Genomic DNA, 18,024 nt, shown 5'->3' with positions numbered 1-18,024 from the left:
ATATATAAATAATTTATATAATTATTTAAATATTATATTATATTCTTGTGCATAGTTGACTTGTAATTTATGGTCCGTTGCGTCGCGCGTTGATAGTTGGCTCGGGTCCTGGTTCCGAATTTTCGAACGTACTTTCGTACTATTTGATATCTTGTACTTTGCTTTTCGCAATTTGTAATTTGCACAAAAAATTATTTTCCTTAACTCCCAAAATCCGCGCAAGTCTTTTAACTCAATTTTTGGGACGCTTTTGAGTGCACTATGGCTTTAAGGGCCCTTTTCCAGTTTTAGGACGCTTTTTCTTCAATTCTTTAATCTTCGTGCTTCGTCTTCGCATTTATTTATTTAAACGATTACAACTTAAAAATAGAATAATTACAATTAAAAACTTTACATATTGGAAGGATATTGCGACTAAATATATGTTCGTTTGGAGCACTATCACGGGGATCCATAACACATTTCATGTTTCCCATCTTCGTAAGTGTCTTGCGGATGATTCTTCGCTGGTGCCATTAGACGAGAATGAACTAAACAATAAGTTAGAGTATATTGATTAACCGATTGCTATCCTCGATGAGAAGGTCAAAAGGTTGAGACATAAAGAGGTTAGGACTTTTAAAGTTCAATGGCGTCGTAGTAAGGGTTCCGAGTTTACTTGGGAGCCCGAAGAGTTTGTGTTGGTTTATCTTCCTTCTTGTCATGCGGCTTGGATCGCGAGGACGCGCACCGATTCAAGTGGGGGAGAGTTGTAAGACCCAAATAATTGTTGTGTACATAAAGTGTACATAAGATGCTTGAAGTGGGGGTTTCGTTGTACATTTTAAAATGAAAAAGAATCTGATCTGGGGGAGTGGCGCGCCGCGCGACCTTTTGGCGCGCCGCGCCGTTTGTCTGTGGCAGATTCCTTCTTTCTTTTGAATTAGATATTTTGAGGGCAATTTGGTAAATTCACAAAAGGGCCGACTTTAAGGCCTTAGATCAGTTTATGGAGCCTCATTAACTCCATTTCCATCTACTTCAACCTCATTCATTCAATTCTAGAGAGAGAGTGATAACCTACTGTGAGAAAACTCATTTTGGAGAAGAAGAAGGAGGATTCTTGCTTAAGCTCAAGTTCTAAAGTTGTTCATCTACTTCCTAGCTACGTTTTGGTGGTAGTGGTATGCTCTAATCTTGATTTCTTGATTCAATTTTGTGTAAGGGTTAGAGTTAGGGTTTATGGTGAACTTAAAACCCACTTTGTTAGTAAATTGGGTGAATTTGGGTTATGTTGACTCAAAGAGGACTAACTAGGGTTTTTCAAGTATTAATTGTTGTTAATGAACCTTAAGTAGTTAGTAAATTGCTAGCACACCTATATATATGTAAGTGGGCATTGTGTGGGTTAATGGGTGACTCGAAATGGGTGTGTTGACCTTAAATTGGTCAAACGGGTCAAAATGAACCTAGGTTGGTTAATGTTTGTGATTAATGCATAAACTTAGTGTTAAAAGGTGTTTTAAGACCTAACTTGGCTAATGTTAGGGTTTTGGCAAAAGATGACCCAATTTTAGGGTTAAGTGTTCAAATGGGTCAAAATGACCTAGTAGTAGTGAGGGTTGTGGGTTTGACCTACTTGAATGGTTGATTGATTATGTTTATATTATAATAGGTGCGTTACCTTGAAGCTTCAAGCTTGGTTTATTGATTCACCAAAGGTGTAAGGTGAGTGGAATGATTATATGCGTAGGTATATAATGTATTTATTTGTTGTAGCGTGAGATGTGAAGTGTCGATGTGCTAAGACACCACGTTTCACGTGACGAGTGAAGTGTCGATGTGCTAAGACACCACTCAAAGTAATATGACGGGTGAAGTGTCGATGTGTTAAGACGCCACCCGGGGTGAAGTGTCGATGTGTTAAGACACCACCCGGAGTGAAGTATCGATGTGCTAAGATGCCACTCCAAGTAAGTTGAAGGGTGAAGTGCCGATGTATTAAGGCGCCACTCGAGGTGAAGTATCGACGTGTTAAGATGCCACCTCAAGTAAAATGAAGAGTGAAATGTCGAAGTGTTAAGACACCACTCAGGGTGAAGTGTCGACATGTTAAGATGCCACCCAGGGTGAAGTATCGACGTGTTAAGATGCCACCCGTGGGGTTAGTGTATGAAGTGTTAAGTGCACTAATGGTTGTTATGAACTCCGACGGTCTTTAAACACCGTTCCCTCGTTCGATTGGTTAACCATGGTTATTGTGTTGCAGAGTAAGCATATTATACTTGTTCAAGTTAAATATGCTATTGTTATGCTAGTTGGTTATTGGAGGTTATAGCTTGTATTTATGACGATAAGCTAATTGTGTTTGCTAGCATGTATACGGTATGCGTGTAAGTGTTTGCAAATAGATATATTATATATGTATGTGTGTAATTATTGCATTCACTAAGCGTTAGCTTACCCTCTCGTTGTTTACCATTTTATAGGTTCTGGCGTGGATAAGGGTAAGGGCATACGGTTGGATTAGAGATCCCGCTTGTTAGGGGACGCCTTTTGGATGTGTTAGCTTTTGGAGTTTGACCATGACTAGGGTAGTTTAATCCCAAACACCATGCTTATTGCGTCGTTTGGTACTTAAACTTTTGGGTGATCGAAACTCACGTTATGTATTAAACTCGTAAAACGGCCAAAGTGGGCCCCGCTTTGTAAAACTTATTTTATGTTTGAATTGTGTTAGTTTTACATGTTTGAATATGTCGTTAAAAGCGTTTTGTCTAATTATGTCGGGAAGTGGCCGATCTTTTTCGCGTTTCATGACTTTTGGGACAAACCAGTTTAGCGCGCCGCGCGGCCATATGGCGCGCCGCGCCATATGCTGTTCCATCAAAAAAAAAAATTTGTTATTTTTACGCGGGTTGTTCGTGGTTTGATTTGGGGTGTTACAATTTGGGTCAAGGCTAAGCAACTTTCATGCACACGTTTACTTTGTGAAGTACATTTATACTCGTGCACTCGAGGTGAGATCATAGTCCCACCTTTTCAACAACTTTTTTTTATACTTTTAAATTGTGGGCTGAGAAACATATACTTTGTTACATTTTGTACTACTTACTTTTATACTTTGAACACAAGTACGATGAAACAAACATTCCACAGCGAGTTAGAACAAAAATCCTCAATTCGATTATCATTAGTTACACTTGCAGGGTGTAAGCGAGAACTTATATTATGTGGCCATACGGGTTTGACAAACCCTCATTTCGGACGGTTCGCTACCGTCAACGGATGAAATATATTTTTGAGAAACAGTGTATATTCTAACACTATTGTGATGGGGTTCTATAGAAGGATACGTTAAGTCTTGATAATTGGGTGCTTGCGAACAATACTTTTGGAATGCAAACGATTTTGATAATCAACGTTATGGGAATACTAAATCTTGTGGTTCAAAAACAACGTTTATTACAAACACCTATGATTTCACCAACGTTTTTCGTTGACAGTTTTCTATATGTTTCTCAGGTTCATACATGGCTATTTGATACATGTTTCCGCGTACACTCATACTTGCTTGGGGTCAAGCATACATGCATACACTCTGATTTCTTGCTTGGAGTCAAGCATACATACATGCATACGCTAGTGATAGCACCTTTGGATTCAAACATATTGTTTACATACTTACGCTATTTATAGCAACCGTGACTTTCAACTTATATTATGTCGCAAGTTTATTTCATTTATACATTATACTTTTGTAAACTTAAACTTGTTGTCGATGCGTTTGGTAAACTAAACTTTGTAAGTCTTGTACTTTTTAAATGAATGCGACATAATTTTGGTCAAACGAGTCTCATATAGGGACTACGACCACGTGACGGGGCCTAAGTTAGCGGCGCCGTCAATGAGGATTTTGTCGGGTCGCTACAGATAGGAATAAAGTGTTAATTATGTAAAAAAGAAAAAACAAACAAAACAAATATTAAAAGCAACATAATAAGGAGTACATTTAGAAATTGTCAAATAAATTTTAAATATATGTCACTTGTACATAAAGCATCACAACTTGTACATGTGGGTCTCCATTGACATTCACATTCTTCTTCATTTACCCGCAACTATTAAGAAAAGACAAAATTGCATGGGGTCCCTGTGGTTTGTTCAATACAACAAGTGTAGTCCAAAAGATTTTTTTCACCTTGGGGGGTCACTATGGTTTGCAGATGTTTCACGGGGGGTCCAACGTCCTAACGTCTGTTAATATTTAACAGTTTTGGGCCTCACATGACTTGCACATGAGGTAGTTCCGTCTTTTTAATTAACCCTCCAGATTTTTTTATTTTATATTATTTACACAGCTAAATAAAAAAGAAGAATAATTAAAACAAAATTACATAGGGTTCCTTTTTGTTCATTGACTCACCCACCTACTCACCCTTAATTCCTATTCCTATATTCATCATTCGTCGATCCCTGAATCAAATTAAATTCCCTTTTGTCCATCAACAATTCCATCATCATTAACAAATACAAATATATATAAGGAATAGAAGAAAAAAAAAAGTAGAACCAAGAAAAAGGGATAAGTGTGATGACAACACATTACAGAAAACCTCATTTTGTGTTCCATGTGAACTTGGTTTTCTAATCTCTCTGATCTCCTTCTCAAAAATTTATTCGCTGTAGTTTCCACCACCTCTGCCACAATCGATGACGGATTTAACCACCGTCGCCGCTATCGACCAGATTCATCACCGCCGCCACCATAAATGAGCGGATTCACCATGGCGACCACCATTGATGACCAGATGCAACGCCACCGCTGACGCAGCCATCAACTCCCTCTGCAACCTCCTATTCTTCACCTCAAGCTAACAATTTTGAAAACCCACCTGATGTTAGTGATGTTGAAAATCATTTTAAATATAGGGTATTGGTTTGAAATTAATCGACAAAATCGATGGAGTGTGATGACAAAATTGTTATTTGATTTTAATTAGAGTTTGATTTTATACATCAGATCTTGTTTTATACGAAGTATTTCTTTTCATGTTGAAATTAGATTTTGAAATAGTGAATTGAATGGTGAATTTGTTGGTTGAATAGAAAGTAGCTGGAAGTAGGGGAAAGAGAAGTGAAGTAGGAAAGGGTTAGTAAGATATATAACTATGAAAAGGAAAAGGAAAAGGAAAAGGAAAAGGAAAAGGATAAGGTATGAACTCAATAAATTTTAAAAAGACGAAAATACCCTCATGTGCAAGTCATGTGAGGCCCAAAAACGTTAAATATTGACAGACGTTAAGCAGTTGGACCCCCCGTGAAACATCTGCAAACCGTAGTGACCCCCCAAGGTGAAAAACATCTGCAAACCACAGGGACCCCCATGCAATTTTGTCATTAAGAAAACCCTAAAACATTTCAAGCCTTTTACAAAAAAAAAAAAAAAAAAAAAAAAAAAAAAAAAAAGGAAGTTAACTGCTAAAATTTTGAAAATCAAACACCAACGGTCAAAAAAGCCACCGTCTGAGGCACGACTTCGGCAATCGACGCCGAGATTGACTCCGGTCCCGAATCGAACGACGATCGATCTCGCAGTCAATTTCGAACGATGCCGACAGCTGACGCCAGACACCGACCGAATGCTCTGAGTAGTTTAAGAAGAACATACTAAAGCCCCATTTTAACCTTTTATGTATAAGTGTCTATTGACACGGTGGGCATCTAGGTGGCACTTCATGATGCACACGTCACCCACAAACTCAATTGCACACCGAGCAATCACCATATACCAATTATCATATGCTTTAGTACGTAAGCTTACCTCATTTTCATCAAGGGTTACGTATGAACTAATATAATCTTCTATGATTACTAATTTACTATGATAATTGCCAAATCTAGCTTTTTGTTTTAGAAATACCATAATTTTGAAGATAACATCGCCACCAATTTGAAAGATTAAAACCACTTGCATTTATTTTAAATGGTGAAAATTATAAGTTCGTCTCTAATTTATTATCCATTAATTCATTATTCTATTTAAAGATGTCCCAAATTAATTATTAACTTCCATCAATAGAAAAAATAAGAAGATTAACCGGAATACAATTTTGCCCTTAATGTATGTGGATAAGATTAAATAAAAGTAAAACTGGAAAGTAAACAGAAAATACAGTAATTTCATGGCATTTTCTTCAACTGTGTATTTTTTGTCTGTAAATAATTAAATTGAGATAAAGGAAGTATTAAAAAAACATATGTGGCTAAAAACTTAAGAGAATTACAAAGACTTATAGAGTCATAAGTTCTATTTAATACTTTAAAGATATGTTACTCCAATGTGTTTGGAACATTTGTGAGCCCTGACAGCTACATCTGACCCGCTGATACGACTTCTTTGGATACCTTCAGATGAGATACCTGAATCACGTCACACTTCACTCGCGAACCTACAATGAAGGAAGTCATTCGACATCAAAAAATACTCAAGCAATAATCCGATCTATGCTACCAGCTTGTAACCAAGAACATCTCTTTGGATAGAGCACATATATCCTCAATTTAGGAGATAATGGGTTGGAGCTTGACCTGACTCTAGCAACCCCATTGCCCAAACAATCCATTCGTACATCACACCATCCACCGGATTTATCTTTTCAAAAAAAGAAACCCGCCGATAGAACAAACACATGGACATTATCGGTCAAGACCTGGCACGAGAACGCGATCGCACACTTAATCGTCCACCATACCACATTATCTTTCACTGTTGGAACACCGACCACATACGTGCGCACGACTTTCGACAAACCCAATTATTCACCCCGAGCCAACTCCCACTGTACGGATGTGTCTTTAACAGTGACTCCTAAAGAACCTCTCATTCATCTTCCACCTTCAGTCGCAAAAAAGTTGCCCTTGGGGAAGATCCACTTGAAGTGCCGAAGTCTCTAGTGTAACCAAGTCTTCACGATTCTCCACTACTTTCGACCCTTCCCAAGCTCCCACTTGAACAAGACCCTTTCACAATACTAGAAAGCTTAAGCATACTAAGATTTTCATCACCTAGCCATTCCTACGAAGGTTCATCAACAAGATACATGGTTCCAGTCTTGTAACCGCTAGCAATTGTCCAACCGCCTTTAAAAACCTTCCATAGTTGATCTTCAAACAAAACATGACACCCATCATCATCCATCTGCCTTATAGATATCAATCTTTTCGTGAGCTTGGGGATGAAGCTCATGTTCCTCGAGATCCAAACATAATCCAAGTGTCTTATGGCAAGGTCACCAATACCCATAGCATCAAGTGATTTCCCGTCTGTAACTCGAACCCTACCGGAATACCACCTAAAGTTAACCATCTCGCTCATCTACGAAGAACCATGATATGAAGCACTTGAATTCAAAACCCAAGATCCAGCAAGAACACCCCCTTAACACACCACGTTGTTAAACCTTGACGAGCTTCTTAATCTAGCTTTCCCCCAACTGACAGTAAAAGCAAACCTGAATTCTCACCCAAATCTTTTCTCCTAATTCCTTCACTGAGAATTAAATCCGGGATTCCTTCAAAAGTAAGTTTAGTAGTTTCGGATGAACCACTAACCATTGTCACATTACCAGACCAACTATCGTGTAATGAAGATATCAATAACAACGCCTCCAAATCATCCTCGAATTTAAACTCAACAGATTTCAACCGAGTTAAAATCAAGTTAAATTAGTTAACATGATCCGCTGCCGAGGAACCCTCCATCATCCTAGCATTCACCAACTGTCATATCAAGAAAACTTTATCGAAAGCAAAGGGATTTTCATACATGCTAGACAACGCCACAATCAATCTCGCAGTTGTGGTTTCACCTACAATGTTGTAAGCATTATTCTTGGCCAGAGTAAGTCCAACAACCTCTAGGGCTTGCCTATCTAACAAATCACATTCACATTGCTCCATCTCTTCCGGTTTAATTCCCAATAATGGCTGATAAAGCTTCTGTTGATAGAAGACATCTTCAATTTGCATCTTCCGGAAACTATAATCGGACCCATCAAACAGATCAATCTTCACATCACATTTATGAGTCATTGTTCCCGTAAACATGTAGCCTAAACTATGATACCACTTGTTAGAAATAATTGTGAGCTCTAACGAGACTTGATAATCCACTGATTATCAATCCACGAACAATAAACAGAAAATTCTAAGTGAACACAAAGATAATTGCAAGAACGTAATCAACACAAGAATATAACGTGGTTATATCCAATATTGCTATTGGTTCAATCGTCATCCAACCAAAGAGAATTCTAGTGCTTAATGTTACAAGTTACATAGGAATTTTATTTAAAGTACAAACGACAACGAATTAGAAGCAAATAAGGAATCCAAATCGAACTAAAACCTCGACCATAACCTCGTGATCGCGACCAGAGCGCGAGACCACAAACCCAAATGAAGCTGTTCTCTGCCATGTATCTGGTGATCGTGACTTGCTTCTTGCGATCGCAAAATGCATCAGCTGCAACATTCAATCTTTGTTTAAACGAATTCGCATTCCCCACTATGATGAAGTTATGAATAAAAGTAATTTAACTCAATCAAGTAAAGTGTATTTTGTAATTGAGTTGTCATTAAAGACATCATAATTCCTATCATACCAAATCATCCAAAGCGTTGTCGAAATAAATACCTAACACCTTTTGTTTGATCTCGAACGATGAAACCTACGAATTCAATCAATCACTCATCCGATTAGCATTAATGGGAAAATCACAATCGAGCACTTGCATTTCTACAATTACATACGAAGTTTGAAAAAATATAATTTGGTTTGCCTATTCAAATAAAGCTTCTTAGCGGACTTAACTCTAAACATCTCTGTTTCACTTTAACTCAAAGATCTATAACTAGATCGTTTGGATTCATATTTTCAATCGTTTTATATAACTTTTTATTTATGTTTCGATATATATATTGTAACACCTTGTCCCACATCGATTTGAAAAAAGAAGCTTAACTTACTTAATCACCTATAAATTTAGTCGTAGTTAAGTAATACGAGTATCTTTTACTCTGGTTTCTCTCAAAAATGCAGTTGCCCATAATCTTACCTTATATTTAAATCAATATAGAAAGTGCCAATTTGCCCAAAAAGAAAAAAAAAATCAATTAATCAGCAACCATTAATTACTAATCATGAAGATTAAGATAGAGATTAATGTCCTAATCATTAATTTATCAGTTGAATTCATCCTTAAACATAATTAAATGTATGTAGAGCAGTAGGAGATGTCGCAAATATACATACATTATGTACTTATAAGTGTGACATTGATTTATTATTTACTACGCGTTTGTATAAGTAATATCTGATGATATACAGTATTTGTTAACTATAGTCGAGTCTTCGAGAACACGTTGGCCCGTTTAAGATTCATTTTTTATGCTCAGTGTTAGATATTTTGCACAGATAGTGCAGCAAGAGATCGATTTGATAAGATTAATCATCTGGCCGGTTGGTACAAGTGGCTATTATCGTGTTCCCTTTTTATTCATGTAGTTTTAAGGATGTGATTTCATATAGATGCGTTATGCATTATGGATGTACTTTATGTTTCTTTATGTCCTCTTTATTTGATTAATGAGAGTGGAGTCATCTCAAAAAAACTGTTTGGATTAGATTAACCTTTAGTTTTGTTTTAGCCTTAAATAATATAAACAAAACTTGATCATAATTTGTATGTGTAAGATGGTTTTAAGCCCAACGACACTAAAAACTAGTTTGTAGAAGAGCGAAGTTCCACTAGACTTATATCACTACAAAAGAATTTCCATTTCTTGACACTTCTATTATTTTTGTCATTTGTAACACAATAATAATTTGACATGCTTTTGACACTTATAAGTATCACTAAGTTGGAAGCGTGAAAAAATATGGTGTCAAAAATTTTAGTGTCAAAAAATATAGTGTCAGAAAATTTTGAAGTGCCATTAACTTTTTGACATTTGAAGTGTTATTGGGTTTTTTTTTTTAACACTTTGAAGTGTCAAAAACTTTGTGACACTTGTAGATGTCAAAAATATTTTAAATTATTACCGTACATGTTAAGGTGTTAAAAAATAATTGAAGTGTCAAAAAATAAAACATTTTTTTGTAGTGTATGTACTTATTTGTTTCTTTCAATTTTTTATGAGAGACACTCATTAATCAATTATCTTTATTCCCTTAATCGTTTTATTCATGCACTTGTATTATATAACGTGACTTTTTATCCTGAACCCGTTTAACAACATCTCAAAACAGTGGTTGAAATTATGATATCCTCAAAAGAAGTTAAAGCTACAAATCTCACGCACTAACAACGTATATATCTTGGATGGCCGAGTACATATGAATAAAAATACTTGTCCTTCGTGGATAGTCTGAACAGAAAAAGCTTTATACGTTTACATGTTTTAAATGTTAAGCTTACAATAAATTTTGACGTCCAAAAGCTATTTCACTAGAGCCGATGTGCAATGATCAAAGCTTTCATTAACCCTCTCTAAAGCCACTTGTTAAGTTTGAAATCACGTTGTTGATTATCGTGTGGGTGAGATAGTTTGATGTGTATGTCGAGATGAATAGTAGCCAGCAATTAAATTCGAAGTCATATTAGGGCTCTATCTCATCTTTAATTCATAATGGAGTGAACTTTTTTAAAAACCCTATCTTGTTCATTTTCACTTTCTAATTATTGAAATTGAATGTGATCAACACATGCATACGTACTATAAAGATTTTTGCCTTTTTCTCAAATCCTTAGTAAAGCAAATGCATGGGCTTCAATGTTGTGCATAAACAATTACTCCGTAAAAAATTATCTTCATTTTTAAAAGTTTCCATAAAAATGGGTCATATGTTCGTGGCTGGCTATCTTGACAACCTAACTAAAAGAACTCAAGATCAAGATGATGAAACTGATTGCCAATCTCTTCATAAAAGTTATCACCTTTTTGTTGCTTTTGCAAGGGGAAAAAGTTAGATAACAGAGTATATATGATTGTTTCCAATTCGTATAATAAGTATGCAAAATTGTTTAAACACATGTTTTTCATAAATCATAATACAGGGGACGATACGTGTTTTACAAGGGTCGTATGTCAACATGAAAGCTGCTACGTGGCTGCGCAATTGTTTTACAAGGGTCTTATGTCCTCAAATATTAATTAATTAATTAATTAATTAATTATTATTTTGACAAAAAGATGAAAACTCATAGAATCAAAAACGTTTTCCAAAAGAAAATGTCTACAACAAAAGATATAGGAGAGAAACCGATTAAGATCTAACTAGAAAGCGGTAAAACAATCATTTACTTGATGTTTGATGCTTGTTATTTGTAGCGTATTGGTGTAATTAATCAATCATTTAAAGCGTATTTCTGACAATCATAAGACCATCATTAACCAGACATCAAATTCGAAATTTGACGCCCCCAAAAATGACATGGCATGTGATTTGGCAAGAAATTTGACGCCCTGACGCCATAAACCCTGACGCCCCGGGCAGTGGCGGATCCAGAATTGTTTTTCACTCGGGGCGAATTTTTTTTTTTAAATGTAGGGATTTTTTTTGGCAAAACATTGAGGTTTTGAGGAAAAACATGGAGGTTTTAGGGTAAAATATAGAGTTTTTTGAGCAAAATTTGAAGATCTTTGGGCAAAAAATTTGAATGTTTTGGGACAAAATATGAATGGTTTGGGGCAAAAAAAATTCCACCGGGGCAAAATCGAAAAACCAAAAAAATTTACACTAAAAATTGCAAATCCACTGGAGTCGGGCGCCCCCCACTGCCCCTACATAGGTCCGCCCCTGGCCCCGGGGGCGTCAGTCACAAAACTGACTGAAAAAAGGTGTGTGTCAAGGATGTATGGACCAATCAGATTTCAGCATTAATATTTATATATTATTAATTAATATAATTTTATACCCAACTACCAATAATATTTTACCACATTACCCATCACATATTTAACACTCCCCATGAAAAAATTTCACTTCTTGACCTTGCACATCACCACATATGCCTTTTACGTCACAGTCAGAGTTAATAGTGGTCTATGTGATCATCATTGATGCTTGCTACTTGCTTGTTCCTGCTAGCTTGCTGATGCGCTAACATATTGCGGCCCTAACTTGATATATATGCCTACCGAATTCCTATTTAGTACTCTAAAACCAATAATGCTTGATAGAGGGAGGTTCATAAATGCTTAATTATATATATATATGTAAATTTATTTTAATTTTCGATGGGTGACTGATGTGTTCTAGAGGGTGTGTATGAAACGGCTATCAATTTTATATTTATTTACTACAGGAAATCACCTAAATTAAACTAAAACACAAAAGGCAAGTATACATATCGTGTAATAATATAGCTAAGGTAAAGTCCGGGAGTTCGATCCGTGGACACTATTATTGGGTGTCTTACTAGGTCAAATTAGTTAATTAAGTAGTTAAACTAGATTTAGTAATATATAGTAATTATAGGTAACTTTGGGGGAATTTACCGTTTAATGACCGGTTTGTCGATTTTATATTTTTAAACGTAAATATAAATGACAATAATTAAAGTGCGTAAAATAAATAAATGACGATAAATAAAATAACAATAAATAAAATTGCGATAGAATATGAAATAAAAGGATTATGCTTATTTAAACTTCCGTAATCATGATGTTTGACGTTTGATTTTAATTAATTGTTACCAGGGTTAATTGTCCGTTGTCCTGGTTTATTTGATACCTATCTGGTTTTGTCCATAATAGTCCATCGGTCATAAATATAAAGTGCGAGTGTCCTCGTCAAATTACCCTTATACCCGAAGTCAAATATTCCCACTAATTAAGGATTTAAACTTTCTGTCAACAATTACACCAGTTATCACTGGATGTAATCCACCCCTGTTTTGATTAGATATGAATATTAATTTACCCACTTGATCAGTTTGAATAATCAATTACCCAACCCGAATAATTAATTAAATGATTATAATAGATTCCATATGAACGTCACTAAATAGGACAACCATAATCATTATTAATTATTAGGTTAATTAATTTGAAGATATGTTCGACAGATTCCAATGAGTTGTCACTCAATTAGACAATACCCCCCACCTATTAATAGTCAATAGTCCAATTTTCACAAGTGTCGGTCTTTTGCCCAAACCTTAATTATGGTCCAAAGTTCAATAACCCCGTCTTAATATTTAGTCAAACATCACGATTACTTCGACTTAAATAAGCATAATAATAACTTAGTTACGAGACATTAATTTAAAAAGGAAGAACATAACTTACAATGATTATTTATAGCGTAGCGTTACACGGACAGAGTTTCGATTTAAAACCCGTAAAACATTCTTACAATAAACCAATTATTATTAAACTTAAATTATAATTATAATTATAAAACATAAATATATATATATATATATATATATATATATATATATATATATATATATATCGTATATGATATGAGAAAGGAAAAGAAAAAGGTGTCGTTTCTTCATTACTCCGTGCCTTGCTTTTATAGGCAAATGATTGATACTGTTGTAGGTGGAATGTTAGCTGGCTACCATTCAAAGTTGAATCAATAATATCTCGTTGCGAATTATTGATTTGAAATTTTCACTTATGACCCTTTAACTATGCTCAATTAACAACTTTTTATTATTTATTATTATTATTATTATGAATTATTTAAATATTATATTATATTCTTGTGCATAGTTGACTTGTACTTTCAGCTCCGTTGCGTCGAGCGTTGAAAGTTGGTTCATGTCTCGGTTCCGGATTTTCGAACGCCTTTTCGTATAATTTAATATCTTGTACTTTGCGTTTTGTGACTTGTACTCTTGTCATTTTTAGACGTTTCTCATCAATAATTTGAATCACTTGGATTGTATCTTGTACATTTGAGCTTTTTGGTCATTTGCGTCTTCAAATCTTCGTTTTCGCCTTTTGTCTTAGCACTTATTTATTTAAACGAATATTACTTGAAAATAGAACAATTGCAACTGAAAACTTTACATATTGGAAAGATATTGCGCCTGAATATATGTTCATTTGTAGCACTATCAAATATCCCCACACTTGAACGTTGCTTGTCCTCAAGCAATATAGAACTTGAAATAAAATCACACTAGAATCACTTCTTCATTCTTCACACTTTATACATAAGTGATTTTGATACGACGGTATAAACAATGATAGTAACGATGTGGTTTACAGTCCCACATGACTTATAAAAATTTAGATCCTTTAAGGAAATTGAATCTTTATGAAAACATTTGATCTTTTGAAAATTCATTCTAGATTTTATCCTAGATAAGTTTTTCGAAATAACCCTTCACCGGTGTTTGCAAATTGCTTTTGTGGGTTTTGTGGGTTTCAGATTTGAAAATTTTAGCTCAAAACTTATGGTTTTGTGTCACCCACTTGCTAACCTTGTATTGGGAAAGCAACACGTCCAGTATACTTGCTCCGTATATTACCTTTCGGTAAACTACCGTCCGGTTGTAAAGGAAAGCGATGAACAAGAAACTGTTAAGGCAATGTCTAATGACATGCATTTGTTCATGGTCCAAAAACATGTCGGATGCAATTACTATCCTTTGTAGGAGAAATAGTAAAGATCACCCTATAATTTTTCGGTCTGACACAAGGTCATGTCTTCGACCATGCTATGCAACCACTGTTCTTACGGTTGACACCCGATTTGGTTCAGGTGACCTAATGAATTTCAGGTGAATTTCTAGGATTTTTCGTTCAATGGTAATGAACGCATTAAAATCGGGTTTTCAGAAAACAAATCGGTTTGTAATTTTGATCAAAATATTTTCTCGTTCAAGCTCGAGTTTAGATATCATTGAATTCCATGAGTTTGTAATTCTCAATCTTTAAGGTCAATCTCAAGGATTGAGTTATATCAGGGTTAAAAGCTGATTTTTGATCTTTAAGGAGATTATCCTTTCTGGGGGTCTGATTCATTAGTCTTATCAAGCTAATTTGCATGGCGCCCTCTCCATTTTACAAGACAGATCCTCTCATGGTTAGGATAAGTCTGACCACTTGGCGACCCTGTTTGATGTTGAGGTCCGTGGATTTCCTGCTGATTTTAGAGATGACTTTTCTAGATTTTTTGTCAACCTACAGCTGGTCTGGACGACAACTTCCTGACCTAAATCAAGAAGCGCGTGTCTTTCTCTGAAGACTTTACTTCATTTTAATGATGAAATTGATTCATCATGTAGATCCATCTTTTCTTCCATTTATATTACAATTTACCGGATAAAATAGTTAATTTAGTCCAAAACAAAAGCATCTGCAATAACTTTACAGAAACATGTGATATACAGTTTTTAATTGAATAACTTGGTATATTCGCCCCACACTTGGCTTTTATTTATTTTTTTCTTTGCCTTTTTATTCTCCTCTATTCCATTTTAAATGAATTCTAACGTTTTGGGTTGTTTCTCCATTTATGTTCTCTCCGAGGTAACAATAATTTCGGCATTAACACCTAGTTTTATCGTTCATAAATATGTATAAACATGATTTTGAATTCATTTAGTTGAAAATTTTTCAAATTTTCACAAAATTTGGCAATTAAACTAAGTGTAAACCCGAGAGAATTTATAACCCTTCCCCACACTTGAGATCATACAATGCCCTCATTTGCATGAAATCAGACTATAATTATAAATTCATGAGGGTGATTAGTGTAGAAAAGTGATTAAAAATACCGAGTTTGCAAGCATATTATTTTACATCACATTTGATATTTTGCGTCTTGTCGTCAAAATTAGTAGCTTTTGCTGAACTTAATGTCAGTATTTGAAAATGCGTTGTTTTACCCTGTTTTGTACATAAGATAAACTACAAACATATATACATATTTTTGAAGTTGGGTATATTACCCCACGTTCATATAATATATATATATTTTTTTTTTGCATACTTTAGATCAATAATATTAAAAATAATGATAACAAAATTTGTCGTCCCGCCATCGGGTAAAGCAATTTCTGTTCAACGACCTAGTGTTTGTAGTGACCCCGACAAATCGTCAAGTGACGGCGTCGGCTACGTGGGTCCCATTACCTGATTATAAGTCTTTTAGATAACTTTTGACCAAAATATGTCGCCTTCATTTCAAAATAAAGATTGTTTCAAAGTTTACAAGAATTGTTCAACCAATAGTTAAGTTACAACGTTATAATACGAATGAAATCTAGGCGACACGGTTTAAAGTAAAGTCAAAAGACGCTCCATGAAATGCACGTATACTCGACATCCAATGCAAGTATCAAATAATGAGCGGAAGCATGTATCACATATCGTGCAAGACCTGAGAAAAACATAGAAATCTGTCAACGAAAACGTTGGTGAAATCATAGGTTTAAGTAAGTAAGTGAGTAAAAGTAAGTAAGTCGAACCACAAGGTTTGCAAAGTTGAAATAATAGTAATACATTCTAAAAGTTAATATTCACGAGCACCCAATTATCAAAGCTTAACATTCCATCCATTGTATACCCCATCCATAGTGCTAGAACAAACACTGATTCTCGAAAATATATTTCATCCGTAGACGGTAGCGAACCGTCAGAGATGAGGGTTGTCAACCCATATGGCCATATAACATAAGTTCTCGCTTACACCCGTCAAGTGTAACTAATGATAATCGAATTGAGGATTTTTGTTCTAAACTCGTATGTAGAATGTTTGTTTTTCCCGTTCTTGTGTTCACTTAGTTCAAAAGAATCGTTTATGTTTTCTCATCCCAAATATAAGTTCAAAAAGAGTAAAAGTGGGACTATGATCTCACCTTGAGTGCGAGAGTTATAAAAGTACTTCAACAAGTAAACGCGTGCAAAGACAAGGCTAGTCTTGACCTAAACATATAGGTTATATCAATAACGGTAAACACAAACGGTCAAAGATGTTCAATTAGTCCTATGGCTCGTTACGACTCGATTATATTAACATGTGAATCAACTAGTCAAGTTTCATGCAAGATACAAGTAAATAATCATGTTAGAAAGGTTGCATAAGTATTTGGTTAAGTTTGACAAAAAGTCAAACTTGGTCGGGTCAAAGTCAACGGAAAAGTCAACGGGGTCGGGTTGGGTATCCGACAATTTTTCTAAGTTATATAATCATATATGAGCATGTTAGCCAAGTTTCATGTTAATCGGAGGTCCGTAGCATAGTAAACATTTTACGTCAAAAGATCAAAGCAAACAGCCCATTTTAGTGTATCAGGACGGTGTCCCAAAAATCAGGACGGTGTCCTGATATGAAGAGTGGGACGGCGTCCCAAATATCAAGACGGCGTCCCAATATGAAGAGTGGGACGGCGTCCCAAATATCAGGACGGCGTCCCAATTGCCTTCCAGGCCCTGTTTGCTGAATTTCTCAAGTGCACGACCCAAACTTCAAACAATCACAATTTATGATCCGCAAACAATTAGAACATGTATTTTATATCATCGGAAAGCTATTTCAACAAGGAATACGACTAACCACATATCATAAATCAAAATCATCATTTAAGACAACAAAAACCTCGTCGAAAGTTCGTTAAACGTTCCAAATCAAGGTTTCAAGTTCATCAATTGCAATTTAAGTTTCGGGAATCCAATTTATACATATGATATGCCGTTTTGAAGGTAATGAAACATGTAATACAACTAAATACTTACTAACAACATTTCATGGCATTCAAATCATCAAAAGTTCATTTAAAGTCTATCAAACTCTAACGAAAATTCACAAAAATCAATAGTCATGAGTTTGATGTTTCCTTAATCAACCTATACATCAAAACGAAGCTAAAGATACTAGTAACACTTTTAAAACATGCACTTTAACAATCTAACAACATTTGATCATCCAAAATCAAGGATTTAGCAAGAAATTTTCATATTGAACTAGTTACACCAAAAACAACGAATCAGGCATACAAATTACATACACGACAT

Source organism: Rutidosis leptorrhynchoides, chromosome 9 (assembly GCF_046630445.1).
Source record: "Rutidosis leptorrhynchoides isolate AG116_Rl617_1_P2 chromosome 9, CSIRO_AGI_Rlap_v1, whole genome shotgun sequence".
Lineage (NCBI taxonomy): Eukaryota > Viridiplantae > Streptophyta > Magnoliopsida > Asterales > Asteraceae > Rutidosis > Rutidosis leptorrhynchoides.
This window is presented reverse-complemented; position numbering follows the sequence as displayed.